The sequence below is a fragment of the Lithobates pipiens genome, unplaced genomic scaffold (assembly GCF_037356315.1).
Source record: "Lithobates pipiens isolate NorthernLeopardFrog02 unplaced genomic scaffold, aLitPip1_a1.2 Scaffold_16, whole genome shotgun sequence".
NCBI lineage: Eukaryota > Metazoa > Chordata > Amphibia > Anura > Ranidae > Lithobates > Lithobates pipiens.
Window position 1 is genome coordinate 227,600,885 of NW_027507748.1, and position 21,905 is coordinate 227,622,789.

Below are 21,905 nucleotides of genomic sequence, written 5' to 3' on the forward strand. Positions count from 1 at the left end.
ATGTTATTGAGCTGGAGTTTTGTGTTTAGAATTTTTTTTTCACAATACAGTACAGTAGTTAAGAATGCTTAAAATATTGATTAATGATTTTAATGATCAATTCTTTAACGACCAGGTCATTGGAACGAAACCTGTTTGTCAAGTGAGGAGAGCCTGCATACACAGTGTGCGCCAGTAGGAGTGGGTGTAGGGGTGAGGTAGGGGTGAAGGAATTAAATTGCATGTTATACTTACCTGCTCTGTTGCAGTGGATTTGCACAGAACATCCCAGATCCTCCTCTTCTTGGGTCCCTTCTTTGGCTCTCCTGGCCTCTCCCTCCTGTCGAGTGCAGCATACTATGGGGGCACCCGACCCGAGTCAAAGCTCCCTGTGTCCATTCAGACACGGAGCTACAAACCGGCCCTGTCCCCTCTCTTCTCTGATTGGCTAGCTGACATTGACAGCAGCAGGTGCCAATGGTGTCTCTGCTGTGTCTCAATGAGGAAGGAGAATCTCGGATGGCTGAGAAACTCATGGGCATCGCTGGACAGAGAGGGATCTCAGGTAAGCGTTAGGGGGGCTGAGGGGGGCTGCTGCACACAACATAGTATGCATAGAATGAGAGGATGAGAATGAGAATCCCCTCTCATTCTAGCCACAGAGTAATAGCATGAGAGGGGAGGCAGAAGGTTTTTTACTCTTATGTATTAAGGTAAAAAACCTTCTGTGTGCAGCTCCCCCCCACCCACTCCCCCCAAGCCCCCCTTATACTTACCTAAGCCCAATGTGGATCAAGTGCTGTGCACAAGTGCAGCATTGATGCTCTCTCTCTCACTCCTCCCTGGTTCAGAGGCAACAGTGGGAGCTATTGGCTCCTGCTGCTGTCAATCACAGCCAGTGAGAAGGGAGCAGGAAGTGGGGTCATGCTGCACTGTGTGTATTAATGGACACACACAGCACAGGGAAGAACAAAAAGTCTGGAATTTGCTGCACTCCTCGATATATTTATTGTGGTATCAAAATCCAATCACAGGCATAGCAGAAATAATATATTGTTCTTGCTATGCCTGTGATGGGATTTTGACACTACAATAAAGATATTGAGGAGTGCAGCAAATTCCAGACTTTTTGTTCTTCCATGATATTACAGATGAGCTGTGCAATATTGTTGTTACATAGTATCGAGTGAGTGAGCCACTGTGTGTCAATAAAAAAATATATATATTTTTACATTTCCAAATACTTTCATAGATATAATGCCTTTTGTCACTATTTTAGACACTGCAAATCATACCTTTCTATTAACTGCAAGATCTCATATCTGATAATAAAATTAGGATTTGCACTACACTTACTGTGTTATACATAAAAATGTTAATAAGTGTAGTTGAAGAAATGTGTCATTTCATACTCATGGTAAAAAAAAAAAATAGTGCAGCACACTAAATCATAATTGAAAAAATATAACCATCCCTGTGCTTTTACTACCAAAATCATTTATGAGAAAGGACAGTTATGTGATATGTAACAATCCCAATACATTGCATTGTTACTTTTTATCAACTGAAGCAGCCACAGTGGACATGGTTGCTTTTTTTTTTCTTCTTACAGGATACGGTTATTTTTATTTTGTTTTTATTGGAGTGAGCTGGTCTGCTATATTTTTTCACAATATATCATATCTGTCTGTTACAGGTCCTGTGTCATGTTTGACTATTACATGGAGTGTATCATACCTCTCTGTATCTCTGTGACACATGGTACCTCATACATCTTCATTACATGTGATGCCTCATAAAGGTCTGTACATATAATGCCTCCTGCTTCTCTATTACATGAATACTGCCTACCTCTAGATTTCATGCAGTGCTTTAGACCCCAGTGTTACAAGCAGTGCTTGATAGTTCTGTATTATATGCACCACCTCTTTAATCCCTATTACCGATATATGTATTGCCTCATATTTCTGTAATAAATTCAGTGCCTCTTGCCTGTTTGTTACACAACGGGGTTGATTTATTAAAGGCAAATAGAGTGTGCACTTTGCAATGTGCAGTTGCACTCTGCAAGAGTGATTGCTCCAGAGCTTAGTAAATGAGCAGAAGCTCTGCTGACTTCCATCATCCAATCATGTGCAAGCAAAAATGCAATCTTTCTAATTTTCCTTGCACATGATTGGAAATTCTTTGTAAAGTTAAACTTTACCTCATTTACTAAGCTCTGGAGCAACTGTACTTTGCAAAGTGCACAGTCTATTTGTCTTTAGTAAATTAACCTCACAATGCCTATCTTCCCTGTGTCGCACACTATACGGGCAAGCTTACATGACAAGTTAGAGAGGTAAGTGTTGTTGCGCTCCTAAAATTATTGTTTGAGGTTCATAACATAATTATGATATATCCAAGTGACAATAAATATAAATAAATATTGTTTGTGGTTCATAACATGAATCCGAGTGGCAATAAATACAAATAAAATGTATAATCTCCAGTTATGTCTCTTGCAATAAAGTGCTATTATGCAAACTTAAAATAGATCTAATCCGCAATGTGCAAAACTATAAATAAATAAATAAAATCAAAATAGACATAAACAACAATATGTGCAAATAAGCAAAATATATACATACTAATCAATGCATAACATTAGTGTGCAAATAAATAGAAGAAATGTGCAAATATGCAGAGTGAAATGCCACAAGAGGGGCATAAATAAATAAAGTCCAGAGTGAGATATGGAGCTCTGTATCGTTCACTGTGCAAAATAGTGCAAGTGTAGCAGTGTTTTACAGGAACACTGAGTGATAATGCAATAATATCCAGTGACAGTGTGACTTTTGAGTGCAGCAAATGTCTTCAGTGTCACTGACACTCGTGGCTGTGCTAAATTATTACCTTACTGCTGTAAGGTAAACAGCATGTAGAGGAGGAGGGGGGAGTTAAAGCAAGAGTCTGATAAACATGTATAAACCTCAGCACAATCAAAATAAATAAATAAATAATGAAACTCTTCAATTACATAGGATTTTGTCCACACTGAAAATAGTCAGAGAGCTAAGACTTTGCCGGAGCCTACCGTAAAGAAGAGCTTCATTAAAATAGACAGACTGTTGAGACAATAAACAATTTGATTAGGAATTTGTAATGTACATGTAGCGTTACCCCCAAAGAAGCCGCTGGCATTTTTTGCCCAGGTATTCCCCCACTTTTGCTCCGCAGCCAGACACAAGATAGATTCACATAGCCAGGTGCACACACACTTCCACTCATTGTCTTCAATGACCATTCTAGGGGTTTTGTTTTTGTTGTTTTATTTTTGGAGAATTTGGATAGGGAATTTAGTGGGGTACTCCTAGAAATAGAACTACTGACATTTGAGGACATCTAACTGATCTCTCATTTAAGCTGTGTTGAAGTCCATGTGCATAGCAGAGAGAAGACTTCTCCTTTAAAGTAGCACAAAGTAGTTTCAGGAGTGAGCACTGAGCAAAGTCCCTTAGTAGTAGTAGTAGTAGCAGGTCAAGTTCCTACCAGCCAGTTACTGCAGACTGTTTGGCAGTGCAGAAGTAGTAAAACGTAGTAAATTCCTATGCAGTAGCAAACAGCTGGAAAAACTCTTCAGGACACTAGCCCTTGTTCCCTTCTTCCCTTCTTCAGACTCTCAGCTGACTACAGGCATACCCCACTTTTAAGTGCACAATGGGGTTTATTTACTAAAGCTAGAAAGTTCAAAATCAGGCTCACTTCCGCACAGAAACCAATGAGCTTCCAGGTTTTCTTACGAAAGATGAATTGAACAAGCTGGGGTTAGAAGCTTATTGGTTTCTATGCAGAAGTGAGCCTAATTTTGCACTTTCCAACTTCAGTAAATAAACCCAATTGTGTACTTAAAAGTGGGGTATGCCTGTATACAGCACACCAGAAGGGGTTAAAAGCAAATGTCTATAGATCCTTCAGGTTGTCTGTACTCAAAAAATGTCCTGGGACAGCCGGTAGCCTCTTTCCAACTTCCAAGCAACACACTATGCCAGTGATCCCAGACCAGATCTTGAATAGACAGCCCCTTCAGCACTGCAGCACACTCTCACTTAAAGGGGTTGTAAAGGCTTGTGTTTTTTCACCTTAATGCATCCTATGCATTAAGGTCAAAAAACTCCTTGCAGTGTCCGGCCCCCAAGGCCCCCCCCCCCGTTTACTTACCTAAGCCCCGAATTTCCATGGGTGTGATCCTGTGTCGCTCTCTCTATGGCTTCTTGGCTCTTTATTAGATAGATTGATAGCAGTTCAGGCATTGGCTCACACTGCTGTCAATCAGCTATGGATGCTGACATCCGGCATGGGAGGGTGCCTGCAAGGTAACCTCCTTTGGGAGAGAGCTTACCAGAGGGGGTTCTCTATTGCGGGGAGGAGCCGTGAGAGCCACCGTGGGACTCTAGAACAGGTGGATCAGGGCCAATCTGTACAAAATCAACTGCACAGTGGAGGTAAATATAACATGTTTGTTGTTTAAAAAAACAAACGAAAATTTAAGTGTCACTTTTACCTGGTTCCTGACCAGCGCACGCTGATGTACGTCGGCAGAATGGCACGGGCAGGCATATTGGCGTACAGGTGCGTCCAATCTTCAATGCCGCCCCTGTGAGTCCGGTCACGGGTCCCGCGGACTCGATCGCCGCGGGCATACCCGCGATCGTCTCACGGGACGGCTGAATGGAGGAAATGCCGTGTAAACAGCATTTCTCCATTCTGCCTAGCAACTAGTGACGCTGATCTCTGCTCCATGTGATTGGAGCAGAGATTAGTGTTCACTAAAAGAAAGCCCAACCCCCCACAGTAACACACCCCTAGGAACACTTAACCCCTACACTGCCACCCACTGGTTAACCCCTTCACTGCCAGTGTCATTTACACAGGAATCACTGCATCTATATAGCAGTGATTACTGTATAAATGACAATGGTCCCAAAAATGTGTCAAAAATGTCCGATGTGTCCGCCACAATGTCGCAGTCGCAATAAAAATCGCTGATCGCCGCCATTACTAGTAAAAAAAAAATAATAAAAAATTATTAATAAAAATGCCATAAAACTATCCCTATTTTGTAAACGCTATAAGTTTTGTGCAAACCAATCAATATTCGCTTATTGCGATTTTTTTTTACCAAAAATATGTAGAAGAATACGTATCGGCCTAAACTAAGGGAAAAAAATGTTTTTTTATATATTTTTGGGGATATTTATTATAACAAAAAATAATGCATTTTTTTTCAAAATTGTCGCTCTATTTGTGTTTATAGCGCAAAAAATAAAAACCGCAGGGGTGATCAAATACCACCAAAAGAAAGCTCTATTTGTGGGAAAAAAAGGACGTCAAATTTGTTTGGGAGCCACGTCGCACAACCGCGCAATTGTCAGTTAAAGCGACGCAGTGCCGAATCGCAAAAAGTGGTCTGGTCTTTGACCAGCAAAATGGTCCGGTCTGTAAGTGGTTAAAGGGATTGTAAAGTATTTTTATTTTTTTTTAAATAACAAACATGTTATACTTACCTCCATTGTGCAGCTCGTTGTGCACAGAGTGGCCCCGAACCTGCTCTTCTGGGGTCCCTCGGTGCCTGTCTCGGCTTCCTCCCGCAGGTACTTCTCACGTTCATGCGAGCTCCCTCACATGGTAAGAAGCACATGCGGGCGCGCTCCCTTGACACAGCCGGCGGCTATAGCCGCTCACTGTATCACACGGCCCCACCCATGGCGCTCCGCGTCAGTGGATGTGATTGACAGCAGCACAAGCCAATGGCTGTGCTGCTTTTCATCCATCCACTCCAGCCAATCAGCGGCCAGGCTGAGTGGTGAAGAGGACGTTGGGGGCGAGCATGGGATTTTTGAGGGGTCAGGTAAGTAAAATGGGGGACTGGGGTCGCAGGCAGTGTCAGATGTTTTTTTGCCTTAATGCATAGAATGCATTAAGGTGAAAAAACATTTACCTTTACAACCCCTTTAAGTCAGACCCTCAGGTTACCCATCTGAGGCCATGTGGCAGCAGGTCCCAGATAGCAAGCAATTGAGCTACACGTTTGAAAATGACTTGTTAAAATATTGCTAGACTTGCCAGGCTTCACAAGTTTGTTGCACAATTACAGCAAGTCCACATTGCATGACTTCTGATCAATTTTCTTTGCAAGATTCTGCAAGTCTGCTGCAAGTTCTGGTTCAGTTATGTTGTGCAATAGTCATCCCACCACAGGGTTCACTGTGGTTGAATTTTCTGTAGACTGACCACTTCAACTTTGCCCAGACTTGACACCCAAATGTTCTACAAATTGGAAAAGTGGCAACTAGAACTTGTGCTTCAAGTGCTCTGCAAGTCTACAACTTGCCATTGAAAATGTGCAGCGAGTTAACAAACGTACAATTCAACATTGACACAAATGTGTGGCAAGTTATCCTTGCTATCTGGGGTGCTAGGGAAGGCAGCACCTCTTCCCTAGCTGGTGCAATTCCCTTCTAGGAAAGACACAGAGCTCATGTGGTCTTAGAATATAAATACAGGCACCCAGCATGCATGGGGCTCCTCCCTTTGTAATTGGCTAAGAGTATATGAATATTCTTTCTCCCATCTGCATGGTTTCTGCCTATCATCCAGAACTTTCCTTAGTTGCTTGGATACGGGAAACTCAAGACAGCATGGGCAGCACCAGAGTAACACCAGAGCAGGCTACACTAGCCGAGCATATATAACAACAAAAATTTCCAGCGCTAAAAAAAACAGGTATCAGACAATTATTATGCAGTCGCAGTCCAAAAGCTATATCCGTGAACCCGTGAACATTGAGGAGGAATAGGATAGTCATTCAGCATAACAATATAGTTAGCAGTTTTCAAGGGATCTCACACTCATAGAAAAATGAATCAGTTACATCAGCATCAGGTGCTTGGTAGCTGGTTATCCAAGACTGATTCATTTTTATGAAGGTGAGCTGATCAACTGAGTCTGTGTTTAGTTACAAAGCCTCCAGCAGCACTGAATGTGCATTCAGAAAGAACGCTGCATGCAGGACAGGCCAGTAGCTCAATTGCATATTGTGCAAGCTCTGGCCAGTGATCCATCCCGGTAACCCAGTGGATTTTCGGTTGGAAAGGTCTCTAAGACTGATCTTGCACCTAGGTATTCCTGTACCATGTAAATTGACACTGGCGATGGTTGTAGGAACCGATCAGACCTTGGGGCTGCAGACTAAAGAATTGTCTGAATGCATCGGTCAGATGGCCACCTTCTCCACCACTCCTTCTGTGACTGATTGAAACCTCAGCAACAGGGGCCCGCAGGAATACTGTCAAGATAAAGGGGACCTTGAGAGGTAAGGAAGTCCTCCTCTTCCTCCCTCTGTTCTGCCTCAAGTACCCTGTCCATTATTCCACAAAGAGTGTGCTCCAACAGGAAGACTGTCACTGCTCGCCATCCTCGTGGCCCCCTCAAATGATGACAAGACAGTGCATGCATCCTTGATCAGTAGCCACTGGTGTGGCGAAAAAAAGCCTTGACCCTGTCCTGTTGCCATAATCACACAGGTACTCATTGATGGCCCTCTGCTACGTGTGCAGCCGCTGAAGCATTGCCAAGGTTGAGTTTCAACCTGTGGGCATGTCACAAATGAGACGGTTCTTGGGCAGGTTGCATTCCTTTTGAAGGTCAGCCAGCCGAGCACTGGAAAATTCCCACAGACTTTCCTGGCCTGCCTCAGGAGATCCTGTAAGCCTGGGCACCTGCACAAGAACCGCTGCACCACCAAATTAAGGACGTGAGCCAAACAGGGAACATGGGTCAAGTGTCCCTGTTGGAGGGTGGAGAGGAGGTTGGTGCCATTGTCGCAAACCACCATTCCTGGCCGAAGCTGGCATGGCTTCAACCACCTCTGAGTCTGCCCCTGCAGAGCTTACAGAATCAATGCCCCAGTGTGCCTCCTGTCCCCTAAGCAGACCAACTCAAGCACTGCATGGCATCTTTTTGCCTGAGTGCTTGCGTAGCCCCTTGAATGCCTACTGGTTCAGAGGAAAAATCTGCAGACGAAGAGGCCATAGAGGAAGAAGAAGAGGAAGAGGTGGAGGAGAGAGGTGTGGCAGAATTACCACTACTAGCATTTTGGTTGGTGTCGTGGTGGAACAAGCTCCAACAATACTGCACCCCATTCTGCATTCTTCTCAGCTGCCAGCAGACTTACCCAATGCACCGTGAAAGAAAGGTAATGTCCCTGTCCATGCCTGCTGACCATGAGTCAGCGGTAATATGCACCTTACCGCTGCCCGCCTTGTCCAACTAGGCCAAGACATTGCCTTCCACATGCCGGTAGAAAGCCGGAATGGCCTTCCATGAAAAGAAATGGCGTTTGGGAACCTGCCACTGAGGTACTGCACATTCCACAAATTCACGAAAAGGGGCAGAGTCTACCAGCTGAAAAGGCAGCAGTTGAAGTGCTAGCAATTTAGCCAAGCTAGCATTCAGCCACTGAGCATGTGGAAGGCTGGGACCGAATTTATTTAGACGGTTAACAACTAGGGTAGGGAAATTTGCCTGCTACAATCAGATGTTGGTGTAGTGATAGCAGATTGCCTGCAAGTATTTGGCAAACCTAATTCTACACCTTCATTCCAATCAGTGCAGGTTTCTGAGAGAACTGAAGTTATAGTGGGATTGGAGATCCCAGCTGATGAGGAGCAAGGAGAGGTCTGCCTTGTTTTTTGGTGTGGGTCTTTTAACTACTGTTGCCTACTGACTGCATCTGAGGTCATATGTCTGGTGAAGTATGTGGTGCCCAAGCAGCTGCTGTTTTGGCCACGCTTAATACGCTTCAGACATATGTTGCAAACAGCAACCGTGTGATCTGCTGCACACGTATCAAAAAAGGCCCACACCAAAGAACTTTTCAAAATACGCGTGGGATTCAGCAGCGCCCTGCAAATGCAGAGCTCTGCGGTGTGATGCAATCAGGTGGCTGCCCTTAAGCTGGCCCCTAGAGGGCATCCTGCCTCATTGGAGATGTGCCTCCTTCTCCTCTCTTCTATCAGGCTCCCACGTAGTCAGTAACCTCATCATCTTCTCCCTCCTCGTCACTGGAGTAAACCTGGCAGTACTCTGCATCTGGAGGGACATGACTGCCAGTTTCTTGTCCTTCTTGGGCACCCCCTCTCTCTGGGCTCACGTTACTGCCTTCCTCAACCTGGGTACCATCATCGGAGCCTTCAAAATGCAAGACACAACACAACACAAACCCTAATGTCAGGCTAAACCCTCCTAATCTTGTCCCAATATAGGCCTCGATCTATAAGCAGTATAGGCCACTAACCACTGATGCCCCAAATTACAACTGTACCTTCATTTGAACGATCGTCACTAATGATCCTCCTTCCTCCATTCACAGATTGTATGTATGTCACTTGCGTGTTATGCTTTATATACACTGCGCATGAGTGAAACTCCGCCCATGTCTTTCTTTCTAGTGTATTCCCCGCCTCTTCTCTTTCGGGGCAAGTGGAAGAGAACATGGCAGAAACACAGCAGGTGTGTACTGAGAGCAGCAACGACAAAAGCCCGGAGCAAGGCAGTTCCTGATTAGGGATGAGCGGAACACCCCTGGTTCGGTTCGCACCAGAATCTGCGAACGGATTGAAAATTTGCGCGAACTTTAGAACCCTGTTAAAGTCTATGGGACTCGAACGTTCAAAATAAAAAGTGTGAATTTTACAGGCTAATATGCAAGTTATTGTCCTAAAAAGGATTTGGGGACCCAGGTCCTGCCCCATGGGTCATGTATCAATGCAAAGAAAAGTTTTAAAAACTGACATTTTTTTCGGGAGCAGTGATTCTAAGGATGCTTAAAGTGAAAAAAGTGAAATATTCCTTTAAATATCGTACCTGGGGGATGTCTATAGTATGCCTTGAAAGTGGCGCGTGTTTTCCGTGCTTAGAACAGTCCCTGCACAAAATGAAATTTTTAAAGAAATAAAAGTCATTTAAAACTGCTTGCGGCTTTAATGTAATGTGTGGTCCTGTCATGGTTATGCAGTGATCTTCCTGTGTTTGCTTACCTCCCCTCATGTGTTCAGACTAAGAGGCCAGCCACTTCCACCTGGTGGTTTTTATAACCTCTCCTCTAAGCATGGCTCCACCCCAGGCTCTATCAGGGAGCCCTATATTTACCTGTGCACTGCAGGCCATCAGTGCTGATCAACCATTGTGTATTCCTTTGTGTGTTTAGCTTCCTGTTACCTGCCGTGTGCTCTTCTGTTGTTCCGTTACCGACTTTGGCGTGTCTTTGACTATCCCTGTTTGCCTGTGATCCTGACCTTTTGGCGTGTCCCTGACTATTGCTGTCTGCTTGTGGCCCTGACCTTGGCTTTGTCCCTCACCATCCCTATCCTCCTGTTGCCTACTGTGGGTGTGAGCTGGGGGACCCTGGGGGTCGCGACCTGGAGCCAGTTGTAGCCAAGTCCATCCTCACCACTCGAGGCTCTGGTGAACACCTGCTGGCTCTTAGACTCTGCGCCCCAGGGAATCTTATGCTCTAACCCTGGTGGGACCTGTCTCCCGTCCACAGCAGTCATCCGTAGGGTCCACAACCGTGCGGTGTACTCCTGATCCCTACGGTGTGCATCTGTCACCTCGCCTCGGGGTGACCTGACAGGTCCTGGCAATATGGATGAAAATCAGTGAGACAAACGGCATGGGTACCCCCCCCCAGTCCATTACCAGGCCCTTTGGGTCTTGTATGGATATTAAGGGGAACCACGCACCCAAATAAAAAAAGGAAAGACGTGGGGCCCTATATACTCTGAACAGCAGTATACAGGCAGTGCAAACAAGACAGGGACTGTAGGTTTTTTGTTAATTAGAATCTGTTTGTAATTTTGAACTGGTTCATTTTTAAAGTGTAGCTCCAGCCAAAAAAATCTATTTCTATTTCTACCTTTTTGGAAAACATAGGGAAGGGTTATCACCCCTGTAACATTTGTTTTGCTGTCTGTGCACCTCTTCAGAAGATTTCACCTCACTTTCTGTCCCAATGACAAATGTTTTTAGAAAATTTGGGGTTTTTAGTGAAACAAGGATTGGTAATAAAGCATCACTCAGAGAGGAGACACATTTTTCCCATATCAACTCTTACAGGAGAGAATTTCCCTTCCTAGGGGTCGATTTCAACTCACTTCCTGTTGTCTCCTTCTGTTTGCAAGTAGGAGACTTTTGTAAGTTGGATGTTTGAAAGTAGGGGCCTGCTCTATATGCTCTGCAGACATTTGGGCCTAAGGTGTTGGTGTTGCCACAACACTGTAAGCTCTCACAGTTACTCTTGGTTGGCGCTGGAACGCCCTGCTGTGAACTATTATAACAAGAATTGTAATTACATGCCATTGTTAAACAGTGGTAAAAAAAATGGGCCTTTGGTGGTGGTGGTAGTGTTGCCACAACACTGTAAGCCCTCACAGTTACTTTTGGTGGGCTCAGGAATGGGCCCTGCTGTGAAATATTAGATCAATGTAGTACTGACACCCAAAGGAGCTGCTGGTTTTATTGGGCTTAGCGTTACCTTCTTGACCTTGTCTCTGTCAAGGGTTTCCCGCGGTAGATGGCCCAAAGAAATGCTTAAACTGACACTGGATCTTCTTTTAGGTTATTTATTTGAAATAGAAACAAGATCTCTCAGTTTAGGGTAGAGGGTTAGGAGGAAGTTCAGGTACTTTTGGACTGCAAAAATAGAAAGTCTCCTATAGAAAAATCCAGAGAATAACCATTTCACAGCTTGATTCTCACAACCTCTGGATAGACCTCCTCTCACCAGGCCTAGCAGCCGGTAGGGTGTTAAGTAAAGAAAAGTCTCTGCCACAGTCTTGAGTGTGAAATACTTGAGAAAAGTCTCTGCCACAGACTTGAGCATAACCGAGGGACATAGACAAATTTAGAGAACTATCATATGGTACCAGTATCTCTCAGCCGGTCCGGTGATACCGTATGAGTGTAGATCCATGAAGTGTTCTTCAACTGATCCTCCAGGTTCCTTCAGAGAAACCAGCCTTGTGCATGGCCTTCTCCTGAAGAGTCCTCCCCTGGATGCTTCTCCAGTTGCTGAGCCTCTCCTTAGATGAGATGGCACCAGACTACCTTTGAATCCTCAGGCCTCGATATGCATTCAGGCCTGTCCCTGCAATTACTTTGCCTCGGTTTATCCAGCCCCGAGACTTGGAATTGCATGGATCCGCACCCCAGGCCAGGAGGGCCATGGGGGCTGGTCTGGAGGTCTGGACCAGAACCCTGAAGCACGTGATCTCAGTACCTTAAATACCACCTCCCAGAGTGCACAGCAGGAGAACATTCCCACTGGGCTGGTTTCCGAAAATGTGTGGCACTCAATACACCCAGCTAAACTGCGTTCTACCACTTGCCAGCGGTGACAGCGACACCTGCGGCCAAGGAGAACTCAGTACAATCCAGCCAGACTGGCACTGAAACCATAATTTAGCAAAATTAGCCCTAAAACCCAACTGTGGTTTCAGGAATATTAATTTTCAAAAAACATATAGTGCGTGCTCGTCAGGAGCCCGGCGCTACACATAAAATTGTAATTACATGGACTTGTTGAACAGGGGCATTGGCCCTTTGGTGGTGGTGGTGTTGCCACAACACTGTAAGCTCTCACAGTTACTCTTGGTGGGTGCAGTAATGGGCCCTGCTGTGAAATATTAGATCAAGAATTGTAATTACATGCCCCTGTTAAACAGGGACTGAAAAATTGGGCCTTAGGCACTGGTGCTGGTGCCACAACACTGCAACACTTCACAGAAACTATAGTTGGAGCGCAGGAATGAGCCCTGCTGTAAAGTATTGCATCAAAAATTGTAATTACACACCCCTGTTAAACAGGGGCTGAAAAATTGGGGCTTAGCCACTGGTGGTGGCGCCCAGAACCAAAAATGTTCTTACAAGCTATCAGCATGATCATTGAGGAGGAAGAGGATAGTCACTCAGCATAACAGGATAGTCACTCAGCATTAGCAAAGGCAGCCTTGAGGGGATCTGACATTTCAAAAAAAATTATTCGGTTACATCAGCATCGGGTGCTTGGTAGCTGGTGGTGATCCAAGACTGATTCATTTTTATGAAGGTCAGTCGATCAACCGAGTCGGTGGACAGGTGCACCCTTTGATCAGTTACAAAGTCTCCTGAATGTGCGTTCCGAAAGAACGCTAGATGCAGAACAGGCCAGTAGCTCAATTGCATACTGTGCAAGCTCTGGCCAGTGATCCATCCTCAAAACCCAGTAACCCAGAGGATTTTCGCTGGGAAAGGTGTCCATTCTGATCTTGTCCCTAGGTATTCCTGCACCATGTAAATCAGACGCTGGCAATGGTTGCTGGAACCGATCATACCTTGCGGCTGCAGACTAAAAAATTGTCTGAACGCATCGGTAAGACGGCCATCTTCTCCACTGTTCCTTCTGTGACTGACCAAAGCCTCAGCAAATCGTTGTCCAGGACCAGGAATTTGTAACCTCCCAGTCTCTGGGAACGCGTTGTACAGACCTTTCTGCAAGGCCTCCCGAAGACGTTTCATCCTCTGCTCCCTTTGCGACAGCAAGATAAGGTCCGCAACCTTACCCTTGTAATGTGGATCAAGGAGGGTTGCCAGCCAGTAATGATCCCTCTCCTTGATCCGACAAATACGAGGATCCTTCTGCAGGCTTTGCAGATCAGGGAGGCCATGCAGCGTAGGTTAGCTGAGGCTTTCGCTCCGGAGTCCTCTGGGTCACTAAGGACGACATGACCCGCAGCCACCTCCTCCCAGCCACGTACAAGTCCATGGGTTTCTTGGGACTGTAAATGATCCCTAAAAGACTGCTGCTGATGCTGAGTGCCAGGCTCCACCTCCATGCTGACACAATCTTCCTCCTCCTCTTCCTGTGTGATCGTCGGGGCAGCAGGAACACTGTCTGGATGAAGGGGGTCTTGAGAGGTAAGGAAGTCCTCCTCTCCTGCCTCTGTTCTGCCTCAAGTGCTCTGTCCATTATTCCACACAGCATGAACTCCAACAGGTGGACAAGAGGGACAGTGTCACTGATGCATGCACTGTCACTGATGCATCCCTGATCATGCCCCACTGGCGTGGGGTAAAAAAACAAGCACCCTTGACCCTGTCCTGGTGCCATAGTCGCACAGGTACTCATTGATGGCCCTCTGCTGCGTGTGCAGCTGCTGCAGCATGGCCAACGTTGAGTTCGACCTGGTGGGCATGTCATATATTAGGTGGTTCTTGGGCAGGTTAAATTCCTTTTGGAGGTCAGCCATCCAAGTACTGGCATTATATGACCGGCCGAAATGCACACAGACTTTCCTGGCCTACCTCAGGACATCCTGTAAGCCCAGGTACCTGCCCAAGAACCTCTGCACCACCAAGTTAAGGACGTGAGCCAAACAGGGTACATAGGTCAGTTGTCCCTGTCGGAGGGTGGAGAGGAGGTTGGGGCCATTGTCGCAAACCACCATTCCTGGCTTAAGCTGGCATGGCGTCAACCACCTCTCAGCCTGCCCCTGCAAAGTTGACAGAATTTCTGCCCCAGTGTGGCTCCTGTCCCTCAAGCACACCAGCGCAAGCACTGCATGGCATCTTTTTGCCTGCGTACTTGCATAGCCTCTTGAACGGCTACGGAGCACCACAGATTCAGAGGAAAAAGCACAGGAAGAGGCCATGGAGGAAGAAGAAGAGTAGGGGGTGGAGGAGAGAGGTGTGTCAGAATCATCAGTAGTAGCATTTTGGAGGCGTGGTGGAGGAACAACCTCCAACACTACTGCACCTTGTCCTGCATCTTTCCCAGCTGCCAGCAGAGTCACCCAATGCACCGTGAAAGATAGGTAACGTCCTTGTCCATGCTTGCTGTACCATAAGTCAGCGGTAATATTCACCTTACCACTGACCACCCTGTCCAGCGAAGCCAAGACATTGATTTTCATATGCCGGTAGAGAGCCGGAATCGCCTTCCGTGTGAAAAAGTGGTGTTTGGGAACCTGCCACTGAGGAACCGCACATTCCACAAAATCACGGAAGGGGGCAGGGTCTACCAACTGAAAAGGCAGCAGTTGAAGTGCTAGCAAATTAACCAAGCTAGCATTTAACCAAGTGAATGGCTGGGAGTGAACTTCTTTCGGCGGTGCAGCAGCTGGGGCAGGGAAATTTGCCTGGTACAATCAGACGTTGGTGTACCGCTAGCAGATTGCCCGCAAGTACTTGGCTGTGACACACCTAATTATACACCTTCATTCCTCTAAGTGCAGATTTCAGAGAGGACTGAAGGTATAGTGGGGTTGGCGATCCCAGCTGACGAGGAGCAAGGAGAGGTCTGCTTTGTTCTTTGGTGTGGGTCCTTTAGGTACGCTTGCCAACGAACTGCATGGCAGGCTCTACGGCGTGATGCAGTCGGTGTGCTGCCCTTTAGCTGGCCCCTGGCAGGCATCCTGTCTTGTTGGAGATGTGTCTCCTCCTCCTCTCTCCTATCAGGCACCCATGTGGAGTCAGTGACCTCATCATCCCCTCCCTCCTCATCACTGGAGCAAACCTGGCAGTATGCTGAAGCTGGGGGAACATGACTGCCAGATTCTTGGGCACCTCCTTTCTCTAAGCTCATGTTACTGCCTTCCTCTAGCTGGGCATCATCATCATAGTATTCAAAACTCTGGGCATCCTCCTGGAGCATGTACCCAACACTGTGCTCAAATGGGGGACTCCTCAGGAGAACATGGTGGGGATAGGTAAGGAGTGACTGATGCCATTGAGCTGAGGAAAGAAGCCACATTGGCAGCTGCTTTGCAAGTACCCTGAGCCCGGGTGAGAGAGGATGAGGACAGCTTGATCATTTGCTCTACCAAGTCTTCAGCATGTTGCGGATCAACATGGCCAGCTGCTGAAAAAAAGTACACCAATTGTAATTGCCACAGCTGCTTGCGGATAGGATCAGCAGCACACCAGCAATTTGGGTAGCTTTAGGTGCACACTGTGCAGATGGCACAATACACCAACTGTAATTACAACAGCTGCCTGCGGATAGGATCATCAGAACACCAGCAATTGGGGTAGCTTTAGGTGCACACTGTGCAGATGGCACAATACACCAACTGTAATTGCTACAGCTGCCTGCGGATAGGATCAACAGAACACCAGGAATTGGGGTAGCTTTAGGTGCACACTGTGCAGACAGCACAATGCACCAACTGTAATTGCTACAGCTGCCTGCAGATATGATCGGCAGAACTCCAGGAATTGGGGTAGCTTTAAGTGAACGCTGTGCAAAGGACACAGTACACAGGAACGAATATAGCTAAACTGAATACAGTGTATATATATATATATATATATATATATATATATATATATATATATGTCTCCCTGTCTATCTGTCTCCGCCGCCGCAACACACTACACAAGGCCGCCATGCAGGCACCCCTATATAGTGTGAGGCATGTACTAAATTCACCGAATGGACAAACAGACAATGTACGAGTCGAACATGGGTTCGACTCGAACACAAAACTCATCCCTATTCCCGATCCAGGAGGAGATATAAGGCCTCAAATATGCCCTTTGAAGAATTGGTGGAGATGGTGGACATCTTAAAGAGAATTAGACAGAAAGAACGGTAACACCCCCAAAATTGGGGTCAGAGGGCGCTGATCACCCCTGGTATGTTATAAACAAAAAAAGAAAAGAAAATGGTGTCCCCGGAGCGGGGCTTTTTGCCAGCAAAGTTTAACCTGTGTAGTATAAATAACATTGACATGTAGAGAAGTAAACTAATATTGTAAATATTTATTAATAATAAAAAAAGAGGATAAAATAGGTCACGCAGTAGTCAAAGACTGAGCTCCACTAAATAGGTAAAAATGTATGGTATTACATGTATGAACAGAAATACACATATACATAGAATTGTGATGCTTGAGACATAGTATCAATACAGTAAGAGATATATGCGTGTAGATAGTAAAAACCCTTTACGCGTTTCAACCCTCCCAGGGGTCTTCTTCAGAAGGTTACTATCTATTTATGAAAGAATAGAAAAAAAGAGACAAGCATAAATATATATCACAATACATGATGCACTGTGTTGTACTAAAAATAATCTGTTGTAGACAGAGTATATATCAAAACATTGTAAGATTACACAGTTAACAATCAAGCGATACATATTGTAACAATAAATACCTATGTTGATCACAAGGGAAATCCTCTTTTAAAAGACCGGACAGGATTCCGTACATTCTCCCATAATCTTCATAGATGTGCCGACCTTATGTAGATGGAAAAAATGGCTAGCTCTACCCGGACAGAGGGGGGAAGAGCAAGGAAAATGGATCCAAATGGTAAAAAGCTTGCAAGGGATCACATCCCTATTACCACCTCCAAAACATAATAATGGAGGAAGGTATGGGTATGGGTAAGCGGGATTAGGAGAGAGGGCAACCTACAGGAAAAGAAAGGATATAAGACATGTGTATATATATATATATATGTATATATAAAGAGGGGCCCTATTTAGAAACCTATCACCTCTGTATAGAGAGATAGGACATGCCCGCATGCAGTGTCAATAGTATACACACGTCTAGGATACACATATGTCAAGTGAATCCTGCCATTTCAGAGTGGAATATTTCACTCGGTTAGAGTGTGAGCAGATGCCCAAAAAAATCCCCAAAGAAAAGACCAACGCCAGACCAAGACACCATATGCAACAAAGGTGGGAAAGGGGGGAAGGATGAAGAATAAAGAGGGAAAAGAAACAGAAAGGGAAAAGGAGGTGAAGTGACTGCGAACTAGTGCCAAACAAAACTACAAAAATGAACAAACAGTGAACATGGCTAAAGAAAAAGGTGAATGGGGAAAGAAAGTGAAGTGGTGTAGCAGCTTCAGAATATCACAGCGTGACCACAGTGGTGCAAAAATAAAATAATGTATATATACCTATAACCAATTTCCAATGGGTCCACATTGGACAACAGAGCCAAAAAGAAAACACTCAAATAATAAGTGGTAAAGTGGCTTAGAAGTGGTGACCTTTACAATACAGCCCTTCACATTAATATGTTTCCATGGGGCCAGAGTGGTCTTAAGTCTGCAAATAGACAAGAGATAGTCTTATACTCCTGCCGACAGAACTATATATAGTGCAATAAAATGAGTGGAACAGCATAGGGTAAAAGAACCCAAGGACTTACCCAGTTGCGTGAAAACGATGTGCGTGTGCTCCTGTGGATGAGGAAGTGATGTGCAGTGTGAAGGGGTGGGATATAAGTAGCCCAGGTTGGGTTGATAGGTCAATCAGAAGTCTCCACCCGTTAACCCATGACCACTCTTGGTCGCCTAAAAAACGACCGGATGTGGTCCCCTCGGCGTTCCGGAAATGACTCTCCTGATAAGACGGGAGAGTACACGATAGCGTCGCACCAGCGTGACGTGGGTGCGTCGCGTCGCACGCGCGGAACGCGCGTGCGCAGTGAGGCCACCAGTCCGATACCGTTCGGAATGCCGCCGACCAGAGATTATCGTCCCGGGTGGACGGGCAGCGCTCACCCGTTCGTACCCCGGGACCTAATGGGGAGAGGCAAGCGCGCGCCACTGCCACTCCCCTCTTCTGGTCGTGAAGCCCTACCCCATTGGTCCATCCAATCGACATAGATAAGGATGGGAGATAACCTCACATGGCACCATCTAGTGGAGAAAAATGGGAAAGTGCAACCGGACCCTCCGTAGTACAGCATAAGGGATAGTAAATCCAAAAGAAGGTATATTTTAATAACAACATGTCACAAGTAAAGAATAACAATAAGTAAACATAAATGAAGAACATTTCATAATGAGCATGTAATCTACAGGTAAACTGGGCACACAGAAGGAGAGATCTACTGGTTGGTGTATAAAAATATGACAGACTAGTGATCACGGGGCACGGAGTTGTATGCTGCACCAATGCATCACACACATGCACATACGGCCCATCAAAACCACAAAGGTGAACGGGAGCAGGTGGAATGCACCCATTCCAAAGGGAGATGGGGTGCATGAGCATGCGGCATGCATAGCATGCCATGCATACATGCAGCACAACCGGCCAACATACGTGCCCCACAAGACCCACGCACGAAAAACAAGAGGTGAATAGATCTGCAAGGAAGTCAAAACCAAAGACACAAAAGTATATTGAAAGGACGACATGGAAAACACATGGCTAATCCGCAGTGTGTCACTGTGTTTTGCCAGAGGTGAAACCCTTTAGAAATGGAGCAAACGATATGGCTTCATTCAGGCCTGGGGAAACGGTAGCATTGAGCTTAAAGATCCATCCCTGTTCGAGTTGGAGAAGGGTCTTATTCCAATCTCCCCCTCGAACAGGGATGTGTATACGATCTAAAGCTACAAAGGAAATAGCGGGCATCTTGTAGTCATGTGTAATTACTACATGTCGTCCAAGGGGTACATAAAAGTTACCAATCTCCATATGGTAAATGTGTTTGGCCATCCTTTTATGTAGTTCCAACTTAGTTTTTCCTACATAGTACGACCCACATTCGCACTCCATGAGGTACACAACCCCACGTGTTTGACAATTGGCGAAGTGGGATGGACGAAATGTTCGACCATTTGGGAGTTGAAAGATTTTATCCCGTTTAATGTACTTGCAGGTAGAGCAATGCCCACAGGGAAATGATCCCAAAACTGAGCAGTGCACTGCTCGTCTTGCTTCATCTCTATATTCACTTTGCACTAGTTTGTCGCGGAACGAAGTAGCGCGTTTGTGGGTAATTAAAGGCTGTTTCGACACTAGTTTGCCAATTTTGTGGTCATCTTTCAGAATAGACCAATGTTTTTGGATAATATGACGAATCGAGGCATGTTGCCTGGAATAACGAAGAACGATCCTGGCAAAATGCCTAACAGGGTCGCTCTTCGCTGCCCCAGGGTGTAAAAGATTGTTACGGGATTGGGCCAGTGCTCGATTATACGCCTTACGCAGACATACCCGACTATAGCCACGGGCTAAAAGTCTTGTCTGTAATTGGGCAGCTTCGGCCCTAAAGAGGGCATCATCCGAACAGTTCCTGCGCAACCGCAGGTACTGGCCATAAGGTATGGACTTCTTAAGATTTATTGGATGGAAGCTGTCTGCATGAAGTATAGTGTTCCCGGTAGTATCCTTACGATACAGAGTAGTGAAAATTGAATTAGTAGGAGAGCGCCCAATTTTTATGTCCAGAAAGGTGATCAAATGAGGACTATATGACATTGTGAATTTTAAATTGTATTCATTTACATTGATTAGGGTCATAAATTCGAGTAGCTGATCCTCCGTGCCCTCCCATATGACGAGAATATCGTCGATGTATCGCCGCCATAAACAAATATGGCGCGTAAAATCGGCGAACCTCTCGCCAGACAGGAGGGATTTCTCCCACTCCCCCAGGTACAGGTTGGCGTAGGCCGGGGCACAACAAGTGCCCATGGCCACGCCCTGCACCTGGAGGTAGTGGGAGTTGTTAAATACAAAATAATTATGATGCAGGATATACTCCAAACCCTGTATGATGAAATCACTCAGGGTCTGGCCATATAATTCCCTATGTTGTAAGATGTTGTGGATAGCTTCAATCCCTTTAGTGTGGGGTATTGAGCTATAGAGGGCTTCTACATCAATTGCTACTAACCAAGCATTGGTCGGTAATATCATATTGTCAATGATCTGCAAAAGATGTATGGTATCCTTCACGAATGACGGCATCTCCATCACAAGGGGTTGCAAGAAAGAATCGATTAACTTGCTAAGGTTCTCAGTTAACCCCCCCCCTACCAGAAATTATGGGTCTCCCGGGTGGACGAGATGGATTCTTGTGAATTTTAGGAAGGCAGTAAAAGGTTGCTTCTATGGGAAACTTGGTGTTGATGAAAGAGTATTGGTCTCTGGTGATATTACCCATCTGCAATGCACCATCAATCAATTCATAAAATTGTTGATGGTAAGTAAGTATTGCCCTGGTGGGGATCACCTTATACCAATCCGTATTGTCCAGTATGGCCTGGCACATGTTAAGATAATCGGAATTGTCCATCAACACCACGTTTCCCCCCTTATCCGAAGGTTTGATGGTGATATTTACATTGTTCCCCAATGATTGAATAGCTCTGTATTCATCACTGCTTAGATTGGCGGGATAGGTGTGCTTACGACGGAGTTTAGAAATGTCATTCAGCACCTGTTTGACAAAGATTTCAATGCATGGATTTAGGTTTAACGGGGGAAAGGAGCCTGATGGTTTTTTCAGGGATGAATGACATTTCACCTGATCAGTATTACTCCCTAAGAGAGACTCCAAGTCAACTCGATCAATTAGGTCCAGAGTGTTATTTTCCTCATAGAGCAATGTTAGATCTCGTAGAGCTCTAAGTTCTCTCATGCCTAATTTAGGCATCTCATGGTCCTCAACATCTACATCCACCTTCGTATGCAAGCTCTGAAGAAGGAGCCTGCGTGCGAAGAGTTGGATATCAGTTGTCACTTCAAAAATGTCATATTCCTCCTCTGGACAGAAAGTAAGTCCTCGCGACAATACACTTGTCTCTATTGGGGTCATGCTATACGAGGACAAATTAATTACACTCATAAATTTTGTGGGATTCTGGTGACAAACATGTCCAGATTGCCCAGTCCCCTGTTGTTCGGGGGAAGGGGAGACCCCCGTATGGCATTTAAAGTATTAGATTTTATCTCAGATGTAGGTTCAATAGCATTCAAATCTCCCTTCGGGCATAACATGTTAGTCGCATCAAAGGTAACTGATCTATTATCATGCCCAGCAGGGGATTCATTGGCAAGCCTAGTTCCAGTGGAAATCGGTATCGGG